The sequence below is a fragment of the Galeopterus variegatus genome, unplaced genomic scaffold (assembly GCF_000696425.1).
Source record: "Galeopterus variegatus unplaced genomic scaffold, G_variegatus-3.0.2 Scaffold2244, whole genome shotgun sequence".
NCBI lineage: Eukaryota > Metazoa > Chordata > Mammalia > Dermoptera > Cynocephalidae > Galeopterus > Galeopterus variegatus.
In genome coordinates, this window is record NW_007728355.1 from 287,384 (window position 1) to 302,161 (window position 14,778).

Sequence of the window (14,778 nt, forward strand, 5' to 3'; positions counted from 1 at the left end):
AACCAACTGAGCTAAACCAGCCAGCCAAACACATATTTGTTGTATAAACTCTACAATATTCTAATTTGGACACACCTGGAAACTGGTCGAGCCAGATTACACTGGTCACAGCATATGGTCCAACACCTGACAGTCTTATTCTTTCTCAGAGTGTGTGTTGTGCTATAATGCACCTTTATGCAGAGCATGTAACTGAAAATATTACTCCATAACTCATGCTTCTTAAGAAAACCACTGTGAAGGACCAGGAAGAATGCCAAGTCCAGCTGTAGCTCACATGGTGCGAGTGAAGCCCTAATCCTATGTCCCAAGTGAAACCTCAGGTTTGGGTAACCAGCCAGTTGTGGTCAAAAAGCTGGACAAATCTCCACTCTTCTGTTTTCCCTCACATCCCATTAGGGTGCAATTATCAGCCTTCCTTTTCTTCTGCATGGCCTGTACCCCTGTTCATTAGTGGCACCACTCCACAAACCATGATCACCTCTTAGGACCTAGAATTTTCCCATGTTAGGCGGTTTCTACAACAGCATCATCTCAGCCTTGCTGCTGGCCACCTGGTTAAGGTGGAGTTTTCTCCCCTAACTCATAAATACCTCATTTATAACCACTGCCATGTACTCTCTTCCAGTGTCTCCTCAACACTGCTCACTGCTTGGCCAGTATGCAAAGTAGGACAAGAATTAAGACTTAAAAACAAACAAAATGGATCCCCCCAAACTCTGTGGGTATAGACAGAAAGGAACAGACAATCCAGAGGGCAGGGAATTCTACTCCCACGATTCTCATCACCTCATGCCACCAGCACTAGCAACATCACCTCTCCTAATTTGAGCCCCAGGAACCTAGAAGCATGAACCTTCCTTCATGACACACCCAACAACTTCCTTCAACTGCCTTGATTTATTTATTTTTATATTTTCTGAAATGCCACAAATTAATTAAATTTCCAAGTTTCCTGTATTTAATTTATATACACCAAAGTATATCAATCTTAAGTATACAGCTAGATAAATTTCTACATATACATATGTGTGTATACATGTGCATGCACATGCTGTGTAACCATCACCCACATCATGGTCAAGAACATTTCCACCACCTTGGATTGTTCCTTCCAGCCTCTTCTCAGTCCACATCTCTGCCCCCACAGCTAACTCCTATCCTGACTCTTATCATCAATCAGTCTTGCCTGTTCTTGAACTTCACACAAAGGGAATCAGATTATATATTCTTTTGTCTGACTGCTTTTAATCATGATTATGCTTGTGAGATTCAATGTTGTTGTGTGTAGCAGCACATTCTTCTTTTTTACCATGTTATATTTCATTGTGTGAAGATACCAAAGTTAATTTATCCTTTCTACTACTGATGGACATTTGGGCTATTTCCAATTGGCTATTATTAACAATGCTCTGTGAGCATTCTTGTATATATGTCTTCTGACAGATCTCAATAACAATTACTCTTGGACATATATCTAAGGGTAGAATTTCTGGGTCACTAGAGAAGTCTCTGTTTACTTCAACCAACTGTCAAATAGTTATTTATCCAAAGAGGTTTTGCCAGTTTCCATTCCCAGTACCAGTTGCTCCACACCCTTGTTGACTTATTGTCAGTTTTTTTACTAAATTTATTTGTTCTGGTAGAATGTAATGTTATCTCATTGTGGTTTTAATTTGCACTTCCCTGATGAGTGATGATACTGAATACATTTTCATATAATTATTAGCGATTTGAATATAAAAATCTTCCTTTTCTAAAATATAAATACTTACAGAAATGTTATAGGTCAATAAGATTGCTACCCTCTAGTACGCGGGGAGGATCGGTAGCTGATTCTCAAAGGGGGATGTAGTAGGCTTGCCTAGGAGACATTGTGGGTTGTCATGAGGATTGAGGAATACAAAGTGGGCAGATACCAGGGATGCCAAACATTCTGAAAGTGTGGGCAGTCCCCTCAACAAAAAACTGCTCTGCCAAGAACGTTAGTAACGTCCCCACTGAGAAACTCACACAGAGGTGATAAAAACATGAGTTTGTAAGTGCAAAAGGTACCATTTGAAAGCAAGGCTGTCTGAGGACCAAGATGGGGTGGAGGTGGGAGCGGGCTATAGGAGAAGACTTGAAGGGTTTCATTTATTGGAATCAGGGTCCATATCGTCTACATTTGGATACTTCCCTGCTGTCTCTGAAACTGTGCTTTTGCCATGGAAGGCTCAGCTAGAAGCAAAACAGAGACTGGATCCCTCAAGTTGCTAAGTTTAGGGCTGTGTGGTCTGAAATCTGCAAAGCCAGAATCCTGTGATAAATTCTTTTCCTAGGCAGACAATTTGGCTACTTCACAAGGATCACTTACTTTAGGTAGAAACAGAGTTCATTCTATAAGAAGACATACCTAGTTCTTAAAATCCCAAAGCAGCAGCTTTATACTAGGTACACGTACCCATGAAGGCATATGAAGATATTCCATAGGGTACACACAGGCTTGGATATTTTTAAGGGAATCAGTTTCTAGATCTTCAGCCTTCAAATGTTTCTTTTTGAAGTGATCTGCCTAAGAACACACTTACCAATCTTCCTTTCCTAGCGCCCCCTTTTCTCAACACCTTCTTCCTCTTCACCAAGTCAAGGCATACCTCCTGCCCCATCCAGAATCTTTCTAAGCTTTCTAGGTACACTGCCCTGCAATGTAAAATCATCATAGGCACCAAACAAAAGAACAATTGACGGATACGAGTATATCCCCACTGTGGGAGAGTCACAGGAAAAGGGATAAGTCTGATTTGTTTCATGAGGAAGTCTGGCTTTGCCAAGTAGGCAGATATTGGTTCATAAATGGACGAGCCAACTCTGCAGTTCCAAGGTTTGAAGAAAATATGTTTATAGCACATATCTAATATAAATATGCCAGAAACGAATCTCCTGTGTCCATATGATTTTTTTATAGAAGATGTGGATGTCAGCTTAAAAATGTGTCAACACGTAAGTTTTTCAGAATTATTTTAGGGGATGAGCAAAAAAAAAAAGTTTGAAAACCAATGTTCTAGAACAATTTTACCCAAGGTATTTTATATAAAACACAGGCTTTGTGAGACTTTTGCTAAAAGAGGGGTTCTGTGGTCAAATATGTTTGGGAAACACTACATATTCTATAATATTAAAGATCGGAGGAATCCTCTGGCAAGGACTCTTGCTTTTGTTTAACTTGGTGTTTTCTATACATTTGGCTGTGGAACCCTTTTTCACACAAATCTATCAACATCCCTCTGACTTGGTGGACTGTGGGGCACATTTTGTCAAACGTTGCTCTCTGGGGCTAACCCTGAGAACTACTGTGTGGGTCTCTTCGTGGTTATACTTGCTTCCATCTAGGCCTCACCGCCACCAAATCTCCCCTTCCAACCTGTAACTGTACCAGCATCATAAAATGATCATCTACCAGAGGATGGATTCAATCACCAGGCTCACTGAAAGGCTCAAACCCCCTGTGGAAGCAACTCCCTTCCTTCCACCTCTTCTGTCTTCAGGGTAACATGATAAAAGAATTATCAGAGCCCAGAGAACAGCTTGTATTTATTTCTTGATCCATGTGTGCTACACATGAAACATGTTGCTCATAACACACTCTTACTCTGTTGGTCTTGAATTTCTGATTACAGTCTACAGACACTACATTAATTTCTCTGTGAAACATTCACAGTAACATGAATCCATCATGGGCTTTCTTCATCGCTTATGATACAACAGGCATCTTCCCATTGATTTTATAGCTCCAGAGATTAAGGTCAAAGAGCTATTGGAAAATACAATGTGCTAATGACTTATTTCACCACTGTCTTTCCTGAGGAAAAGTGAATAAAATAAGCAGACATTTCCTTTTTGAATCCTATCCCAGTGATACAAGCATAAGATGAAGCCACACCAGAAAAACGATCCTAAAATGTACAGGAGTGGGTCCCAAATTGATTTGCAAATGCTGAAATGTGATGCTTAGATCCAGATCAAAAGCTGCTTAAATTTTTACTGAAAATACTGTGCCTATTTAAACTAGAATCTGCAGCAGTAGTTCTAAGAGGATGCCTAGGACAGTAAAATAGCACCTTCTAATCAGTAAAAAACCTATCAACTGCCTCTGAGCCACTGACTATTGTAAAACATGGTGTGGCATTGTATTAAAAACCTCACAGTTTCTAGAATTATATCACTAAACACAGAAGGACACTGTGATGAATCTCTGATAGGCTAAACAAAAAGAACACTAAACTTTTAAAAGTGTTTTGAAGAACTGAATTATCAAGTCCGATTGACTCCGATCTTAGTTCATACCTAATGATTTTCTAATATTATTTCCCAAATACATAGTAAGAACAATGGATTCTGAGTTTCATCTTTAAACCCACATTGCCCTCATATGTATTCCCTATTTCCTTCCAGAAGGAAATAAAGATAACAATTCCCTTATGATAATGGAACTGAAGAGAACATGAGAGACAAAGCTATAACTGTGGAGTAATGCTGCATAAACAGAGAAATCGTAGAACACAAAGAAGGAAGGGAAAAAGCACTGGAAAGCGGCTGGCCTGTGGCTCACTCGGGAGAGTATGGTGCTGATAACACCAAGTCCATGGGTTCGGATCCCATATAGGGATGGCCGGTTAGCTCACTGGGTGAGCATGGTGCTGACAATACAAAGTCAAGGGTTAAGATCCCCTTACCGGTCATCTTTTTTTTTTTTTTAAAGAAAGAAAGAAAAAGCACTGAAATATCTTAAATTAAAATGTCAATGGATAGTATCACTTCACTAGCTGGAATTCTGAATATTAAAACTGTACTGGCCACATACTGTTGAGTGAAAGAAGCCAGACACAAGAGAACACATACTGGATGACTTCAAAGCTCATCAAAAGATAAAATTGATCAGTGCTTGTAAAAGTCAGAATACCAATAACTTCTGGGAAAATGGGAGAAAGTAAATATTGGAAAAGGACCAAGCAGGGAATTCTGAGGTGCAAGTATGTTCTATTTCTTGACCTGGGTGATAACTATACAGTTTTGTTCACTTTGTGATAAGTCACCAAGTATACACCTCTATAATCATACCCCTATAATTTGTGCGTTGTTCTGCAAGTTATACTTTGATAAAAGTTTATATAAAATGCATGAACTATTCAGCTTCTAATACAATCACCAGAATTATGTTTTTTCATCAATACTTTTTCAAAATGGCTCTTAAGTTCGGCTGCAAAGTGACCTCAGTAAAACAAATGAAGATCTTCAATTCCTTTTTTCTCAAATGAAATCCTAATACAATCACCAGAATTATGTTTTTTCATCAATACTTTTTCAAAATGGCTCTTAAGTTCAGCTGCAAAGTGACCTCAGTAAAACAAATGAAGATCTTCAATTCCTTTTTTCTCAAATGAAATCCACACACACTTGCCAATATAAACTATCAGAGTATGGTAGATTGATTCAAAAATGGCTCAGTTCTCCACCTCTTCTTGTATCCGTGCTCTTTGCTCTGTGGCTTTGTAGACTTCACCATGAAGAGGTGGAGTCTGTTCATGGTGAAGTCTATTTCCCCACCCCCAAGTCTGGGGTGGCCTGTGACTTCCTCCAGCCACTGGATAGAGCAGAAGTGACAGGGTGTCAATGCCACGCCTAGCCCTGAAAAGCTTTGTGTGCTTTCACTCTCTTTCTCTTGGATCCTTGCCACCACCATGAGAACAACCCAAGCTAGTTGCCTAGAGGATGAGAGACCATGTGGAAGAGAGCCAAGCCACCCCAACAGAGGCCACCCTGGACCATCCAGCCCCCCGGACCCATCAGCTGAACACAGATACATGACTGAGCTAGTCAAGGTCATCCACACCTGGCTCAGTTCAGCAAAACCACCCAACCAACCCTTAGAAACATGACAGACAATACATGATTGTTTCACTAAAGAAACTGTTAACTGATAGGGAAAGGGGGAAGAAGAGATATGAGAATGCGAGATCTCCTGAATCCAAAGGAATCTGACCTTTTAAAAGATAGACAAAAACCTCTAGGATGATAAATATTTTTCTTGTTAAAGACTTCAGGATAAAACTGAGGAGGTACAATGGCTTGCTAATCACATGAGAAAAAAATTACTTTAACTATAAAGTAGATACATTGAAAACGAGCAAATTTGCTATAAAAATAATAATAAAGTTAAGAGAACTCTATGATTTTAAGGCAAATTATTGAAAAACCCTAACAGAATCGTTAAATCTAGATAGTAAAATTTTCAGATAGCATCTAATATCACTCCTAGTGCTGCTATTTATTGAGCAAGGCTTTAAGACATGGTTTCCCCACCTGTAAAAAGCAGAGGTGGTGGTTGTGAGGAATGAATTAGATAAAAATGCATGTTAAAAGTATTTCATAAACTATAAACTGCTATACAAATGTAAGTAGCACAGACAAGAGCCTAGTCTTTGGAAGTAGATTCTACCACTCTCCAGTTATGTGATCTTCTATTACTTAATTTCTTTGTGCTTCAGAACTCAGTTTCATTAATAGTTAAAAAATAAAATTAAAAGAAAAGAAACACTACTTATCTCACAAGTTTGTGCCCAAAGCTCCCAATACAATGGCTCCACTAACTAAGCATTCCATAAACGCTAGCAAAATTATAAATAGGTAGATAAAGAAGCTGCGTGGGCAATAATAAGCAAAAGGAAATTTTACTGATATTACAAAAGGGAAAATTATCAAGTTATCCTTATGCAAATAATACCATAAGAAGATAAGTTCCATGGGTCAGGAGCTAACATTACAATCCGGCTCTAGACTGGGGGGCCCCAGAATCCAACTGGAAGTTTCCATAAAATTGCTAGACAGGAAAAAGTAAGGGGTGGAGAGAATGAAAATAAAGTTCTGATTCAAAGTAAGCCTACAAACTCAGTTAAAATTTTTAATGCTTGTGTGCTAAGAAAGCAATCATAGTCAATGATTTGAACAGGAATATTCCCCAGATGAGGGTAATTTTATAAAATGGTCTCACAAAGATTCTTTAAAGATTTTTAGCCTGCTTAAAAATTTAAATGAATGAATACTTTTAAAAAAGAAAACAGGAAAACTCTTGTCAGGCTCCACTGAACTCTCTTCTCAAATAGGCCCTGAGGTTGGGCTTCTGTGTTCGTCTCTGTCTGCACTGTCCAGTTTTAGCAAGAATCCTGCAGAGTCAGGATTGGACAGAACCTTCCACCTTCAATATCTGACTGGGTTCCTCATCTTCCACCAACCCCCAGGAGATGTCTGATCACCCCAACCTGCCTTCAGCAAGAATACTATTAGGTCAGGTTCATGCAGAATACTACCCTTACCCCTCATGCTTCCTCTTAGTAATTTTCCATCCACAACACCCCACCCTCACCCCTGATTCCTTGGCTGTAAATTCCCACTTTTTCTTATTGTTTTCAGAGTTGAGCCCCGTCTTTCTCCTTCTCAAAACTCCACTGTGCTGGTCTCTGTATCTACCACAATAGTCCCCCTGAATAAAGTCTGCCTTACTGTTCTTTAACAAATGCCACGAATAAGGGCTGTCTGGTTAGCTCACTTGGTTAAAGTGTGGTGCAGGTAACATCACGGTTAAGGTTTTGGATCCCCTTATCAGCCAATTGCCAAAAAACATGAATAATATTTTTTCATTAACGCTGTGTTAAAAGTAGTATAAATCCAATAATTGTTTTCCCAGCATGTATCACAAAACCCATAATTAACCACATGTAAATGGTGCACGCAATTAGTTATAAGAGTCTTGCCTCAAATTTCAGAATAACTTCATCTCATCTACCTGTCTGTTTTAACCCAGCACTATGCTACGGGCCACATTCTTTTCTCCAGCCAAGCAGGTTTTCTAGAGGTTCCTACCTGCACTTTCTGGTCCTCATTTGTCCAGCTTTCTAAAGCACTCAAAGACCAGTCTTTCTTTACCTGCTCACCATATTGCAGTTCATATTCAGTATTTTTCTGTGATCATTAAGAGCACTAAAATGCAAGCTACAGTGCAGACAAGTCTTTATAACCAAAAAGTCCTGGGTATTGCTTACTTGTGTCAAATGTTGATCAAGACTGGTGAGTCTCACGTAATAACAGAGATATGCCCATGAAAAAAATGTGCATTACCTTTTCTTTCGTACAAATAAAATTTGGTTTCAGATGCACTTTAGGGAATTTTCTGTTTAAAAGGAGCCCTACAGTGAAAGTTTTGGTAATCAGTACTATTGTGCCCTCATGTATCTGTATTATAAATTTGTTTTTATTAAAGCAGAACAATCGATGTAATAAAATGACACTGAAAGAAAGTTGTGTGGACAGTTCTTTTATATTTCCTGGAGTCAGCTAAAATCAGCCAGCTAGAAGAGTGAACAAAGCCAGTTGCATCCTGCTGATTCAAACTGATCTAATTACACTATATTCTAAGGGCAGGAACGATGCCTTACTGATTGTTCATCACACATCTTCAGTCTATAGCTCAGGAGTGCCCTATCAATTGATGTATATGGAAAGCTGAGTCATTAAAAAGTTTTGAAGATTATCTATGGGAAAAGTACACTATATTCTAAGGGCAGGAACGATGCCTTACTGATTGTTCATCACACATCTTCAGTCTGTAGCTCAGGAGTGCCCTATCAATTGATGTATATGGAAAGCTGAGTCATTAAAAAGTTTTGAAGATTATCTATGGGAAAAAAATATACGTACATTGAATTATAAAAGTAGATCTCCTCTAGTTATATATTTTGGTACCTTCCACAGCACCTCAGTACATGCAAAAATGTTGAAAATTATATTAGGTTGATTTTATATCTGTGTGTTTATGTAATTGGTAAGTGATTTTATGACGTCAAAAGAGATATTTGCTTTCACTAAAAGATTTCACCACATAGACTGATCCCCAAGTACTTTCTGAACCAAATTCTATTTTTAAAACTTAGATTTACATCTAACTTTTTAAGAATGCACTTATCTCATGGCAAAGTTATGGGAAGGAGAGTACTCAAATGCAGGGAAGGACTGAGCTGTAGCACGAAGCAGCATGAAACAGGAGTTCTGATTATCACTTCCATGAGGTTTTATTTCATTTAATTCTAGTTCCACATCAAACCTTTAGCATAATAATCCAATGACAAATGCTGCTCTAGACCCACCAGGAAATATAATTGTATTGTTTGTTATGATAAATGAAGCAAATTATAACAATTCCATAATGTCGAGGATAGCGAGGCACGTTTCAGAGCTCCATGTGTGTGTATGCAATAAATCATTCCTTTGAAAAGATAATTGCAGGACTACTAGAGAGGAGAAAAAAACAATTTTGAGGGCAATTACGTGAAAGCTCCTCAAATTAACTTGTGCACAGTTGGTTCTTTGTTACTAAGCACACATTAGTAAAAGCTGTTTCAATATATTGTTCACTTAGTTGAAGGAAATAATGTAATTCTAGTTATTAATCACTTTAATTTTAAATATGCTTTGTAAACTGAGAAGACGTTAGACTGTAAGAACAATATGGAATGCACAAGTAATTAGATGCTTAATGGGCTCCTTTTGAAAAACTTTAGGATAACAAAATCAAAAAGCTTCAAAGCTCTAAAGTGTACATATGTAATGTGAGAAAGTTCTAATTCACTTTACCTACCCATAATATCACAAAGGGAGTGAAATTAAGCCCTTCTCTCAATAGTAATTTTAATAGACTATGCTGAATGAAATCCTGCTATTTTATGAGTCAGACTTCTCTGTAGCATAATCTAGTGATACCTTCTTCAGGCACCATGAAATAGAATTTTCTGTGATACTTCACTCCACAATCCTTGCCAAAAAGCGTAACACTGCCTGCAAATATCCTCCTGAGACCAACGTAAGCCAGGATCTGGTGTTACTAACAGACCGTCAGTGGAACTGACCAAGGCAGGACCGTTTGATATGCTCCATATGAACAAAATTTGCTAAAGGTCACTCAGCCATCAATAGAGGAAAACACAAAAAATTCAAGCAATTACTTGAAGAATTCTCCATTCTATTTTGCTAAGTGAGATAAGTAGTGATTACTTGCAAATTCTTATTTCTACTTCTAAAGTGGCACTTCTATGACTATGAATGTTCAGAACCACCTTGAATCAATCGGTAAAAGGAACATATTAGATAACCATCTTATTTTATTGAACAAAACTGAATTAACATTAATTGCTTTGACTTCTGCTACCTCTCACAACAGATGGTATATTTTCTGTTCTAATTAGCTAGTATCTGCATTACTAATTCTGTACAAATATATATAAAAGTAAAGAAAACCATAGGTAGCTTGGGAGTAGAATCCTGGTTGAGCTTCTTAATTATCTCTGTGATCCTGGGAAAGTTATTTACTCTCTCTGTGTCTCAGTTTCTCACTGGGATTATAACGTCCAAATCTCACAGGATTGTTTTGAAGATTAAATGAAATACACAGCCCATGGACTAACACATATTAAAAGATCCATAAATGTTAGTTCCCTTTTCTACAATAGAACAAAATAGTTGATAGCTTAAGTTCTGGTCTCTGTCTACATGGGTTTAATTCCTACATCTAGCACTTATTAGTTATATGCTGCACAAGTGACTTAACCTCTCTAGGTCTCGATTTCTCAACCTATAAAATGAGGACAATAGTACCTACGCCAAAAAGATATTTTAAAGACTAATGGAGACAATCGATACAAAGTGCTTATTAAGCAAAGTATCTGGCACACATAAAATTGTTAATTGAAATCAAATTAATTTAATTTATTACATTATATTAAAATTATTACTTAGTTCTTTATTTCCCATTTTGTAAGTTTTGAATGCTTTTCTTAGATACATGATTTATTATGCATCACTAAAAGTATCTTGGTTTTATCTGTAAGTCATTGGTACTTGACCAGTTAAAAGAAGTTTATAAAATGCCTCTTATCTCATAAATAACAAATGAACCCTTTCTTCATTCACATGAAATGTTTTTACTTGAAAGTCTATCATGACCTCTGGGCTCCAAGTTCACAAAAATGAGTAAAACTGGGTCCTTGATCTTGGGAGATCATAGCCTGACAAGAAGAGAGATGTAAATAAATACTTAATATACAATGTAAATCAGTAATTTCAAAACAAAATAGGAGGAGATCCTAATGCTGTCTGGGGGACTCTCATGGCAGTTTTCACTAAGGGTATGACATGGAGCATAAGTAGGAGACTGATGCCCAGGCCAAGGAGAGGACCTATTTGGTGCCTAGGTTTTTGTACTTTTTGTGAAGTGGTACTATGGTAATTCTAAGTACACTGTGAAAAATTAAAGATGCATATTATAATTCCTAGAGCAATCACTTAAAAATGCAAAAATGTGTTGGTAAAAAGCCAATGGATAAATTAAAATGATATTCTAAAAAATATTCAAACAACCCAAAAGAAGACAAGGAAAGAGAGGAACAAAAAATTCCCGATGAGACAAAGGTAGGTAGACCTAATTTCAACCATATCAGTAACTATATTAGATTTTAACACAATAAACACTCCAATTAAGAGGCAGAAATATCAGAATGTATAAAAAAAGCAAAACCTAACTATATGCTATCCTAATTTCAACCATATCAGTAACTATATTAGATTTTAACACAATAAACACTCCAATTAAGAAGCAGAAATATCAGAATGTATAAAAAAAGCAAAACCTAACTATATGCTACCTAAAAGAAACCACTGTAAATGTGAAAATACAGTTAGAAAATTGCCAGACATAAAAGGAAAAAATCCATTCCACAATCATAGTAGAAGATTTTAACACCCTCTACACAGCAATTGATAGAATTAAAAAGAAAAAAATTACAAATATTTAGGTATTAAACAATACATTTCTAAATAACCTATGGGTCAAAATAGAAATCAGAACAAATTTCTTTTTCAATTTAACTGAATAATATGACACAAAATTGAAGGGTACAGTTAAAGTCAGAACGTAAACTAACAGAAATTTATAGCCTGAAGTTCATATATTAGAAAAGAAGACTGACATCAATGATCTAAGAATGCATCTGAATAAATCAGAAAACAGCAACAAACTGAACAAAAAGAAGGTTGGGGAAAAAAGAAACAAAGAACAGAAACTACTGAAATAGAAAATGAATATTTTTAACAAAGCCAAAAATTGATTCTTTAAAATAAAATTGATAAACCGCTGGCAAGCCTAATCAAGAAAAAAGAATATGGTACACACAACCAAAATCATAACTAAAAGGAGGCAGGGGTTACTACATAAACTAGAGACATTAAAAGATAATGAGAGTATATTAAGAAAGAGGTCGTGGGTTATCTCAGTGGGTCAGAAAGTGGAGCCTTATAATACCAAGGTCACAGGTTCGGATCCCTGTACAGGCCAGCCACCAAAAAAAAAAAAAGACATTAAAAGATAATGAGAGTATATTAAGAAAGAGGTCGTGGGTTATCTCAGTGGGTCAGAGAGTGGAGCCTTATAATACCAAGGTCACAGGTTCGGATCCCTGTACAGGCCAGCCACCAAAAAAAAAAAAAAGCTATAGGAGTAGTATGTGAAGAAAAAACTTCACATGAATACATTTCAAATTCTGGATGAAATGAATACTTTCTAAAGTAATACAAATTATCAAAACACATAAATTAGTAATGGAAAATTTGAATAATACTATAGCTATTACACAAACTTAATCCATAATTAAAACACTACATACAAAGAAAACCTCAGGACCAAATGTCTTCTCCAATAACTTATTCCAAATATATCAGGAAAAAATAACACCATAAAACACTCTAAGAGAGAGTAGGTCTTCTATCTTTAGAGATCCATAAATGGCAAACAAATACAGACAAACACACCATACCAAGACAACAAATGTACATATATTCTCTACCATTTGACATCCAGAGAAATGAGGAGCATCTGACATTCAACAAACTAGCCGTGCAGAATTAGAATAATGAAAGCTAAACAGATATACCTAATCACAGGGGGCACTTCAGGAAACTAAGTGTCTATAGGCACCTTGTGTAACAGGCAGAGATGTCATTTCTTTCTTCTTATGCACAGCCTCTGTTCCAAGGGACAGAGTACAACAATAGCATCATAGCACTGAAATGCACCTACAGGGTCATCTAACCTTACACAGTGCACAGAATAGAAATACCCTATAGCATCCCTGGCCAATAGTGACTAAGTATTTTTTGGATCACCTCAATGGGCAGGAAGCTCAGGACGTCTGAAGACATTTCATTACAGGATTGGGGAACTCTATTCCACAGAAAAGGCTTTCTTGTACTTGTTGTAAATATGCCTCCTTTTAATTCCATCTTACTGATTTTGGCTTTTGAAACAACTCATAAAAAGTCTTGTTTTGTTGAACAGTTAATACATTTAAAGGCATGTTGAAAACATTTAAAGGCATGTTTATAAGGCAGCTATTATATTTCTCTTTAGCCTGTACTTCCCTGAGCCAAACACACTCATGTTTCCAGGCCCTTAGCAAGCTTGGTTGACCTTATTAACCAAAAGACAATGAACACTGAACATCCGAACCCCAAATTCAGTCTTGTGGGCGCAGACTCTGTTTCTACTAATGCACCCTACAAATGTGGTAAAGCTTACTATATAGATTTTTATCCAAGTCTATGAAATAACTTGGCTTAAACTGTAGAATATACATTTAACCATCTACTGATTGAATGTCCCCCTCAAACTCACTGAAGCTTAAATTGTGTCCCCCGAAGTTCCAGATATTGGAAACTTGGCCCCCACTATGACAGTGTTAAGAGGGTGGGAAATCCTATTGTGATAATTGAAAGGTGGGGCTTTGAAGAGGTGATCAGGTTGTAGGACCATGCTGTAATGAATGGATTAATACTGGTGGTCAGGGGTGTGGTTCTGAGGGCGTTAAAAAGAGAGCACATGAGAGTTTCTCTGCTCCGCCATTTTCTGCCATGTGAGACCCCTGCATTGCTGCAAAGCCATCACCAAAGAAGACCCTCACCAGATGTGTTTCCTGGACCTTGGACTTCCCAGCCTCTAAAACTGTAAGCAGTAACTTTTGTTTTCTTACAAATCATACAGTTCTGTGTATTTTGATATAAGCAACAGAAACAGACTAATACATCATCTATTTATTCATTCAACCTATTCCTTCATTGTTCTATTCATTTCATTTAATTCAATATCTTACATTCTACTGATTTTAAAATAATGTAGATTAATACATTATTCCCATGTTTTTAAGGCTTGCAGCTATTTCTCAAAAAGTGTCATGGATATCCTCTCCTTGAGCAGTTAATTCTAACTTTCCCACCATTCTGTCACACATTATAAGGGCTTATAATATTGTAAGGTAAAAACCTTTTAAAGACAAAATCCTTTAAGTCAACAAAGACTCTACATAGCATAAAAATCACACAGATACACTACAGAATAGACAATTTACCTGAGGAAGTTTTCAGGTAATTTAAGTTACTCCTTTGACATGAACCAATTTCACATGGGGTTAACTTGTAACCCATAACATGACCTTAATCTACACTACCTATAGACACATGCTGGTCAAGGGTACAGGGCCCCAGCATACAAGTCAGAAGACATGTACTGTGCTCTTGACATGACATTTGGGACAATTAGACTCTAGGAGGCTCTTTGTTTTTCTGTTTCAGTGTACGCATATTTCCAAGTTACTAATAATAACACCTTCATTTTAGACATAAAAAGGGAAATTAGGAATATTA

The 14,778-nt window shown here is 37.0% G+C and overlaps 1 protein-coding gene across 1 annotated transcript in view; it reads right to left on the bottom strand.

The window, feature by feature from the left end:
• LTBP1 (latent transforming growth factor beta binding protein 1) overlaps positions 1–14,778 on the bottom strand; it is a gene marked incomplete at its 5' end in the record, with an annotated part of 173,896 nt that overhangs the window by 153,377 nt on the left and 5,741 nt on the right. The gene's annotated exons all lie outside the window — the stretch shown is intronic.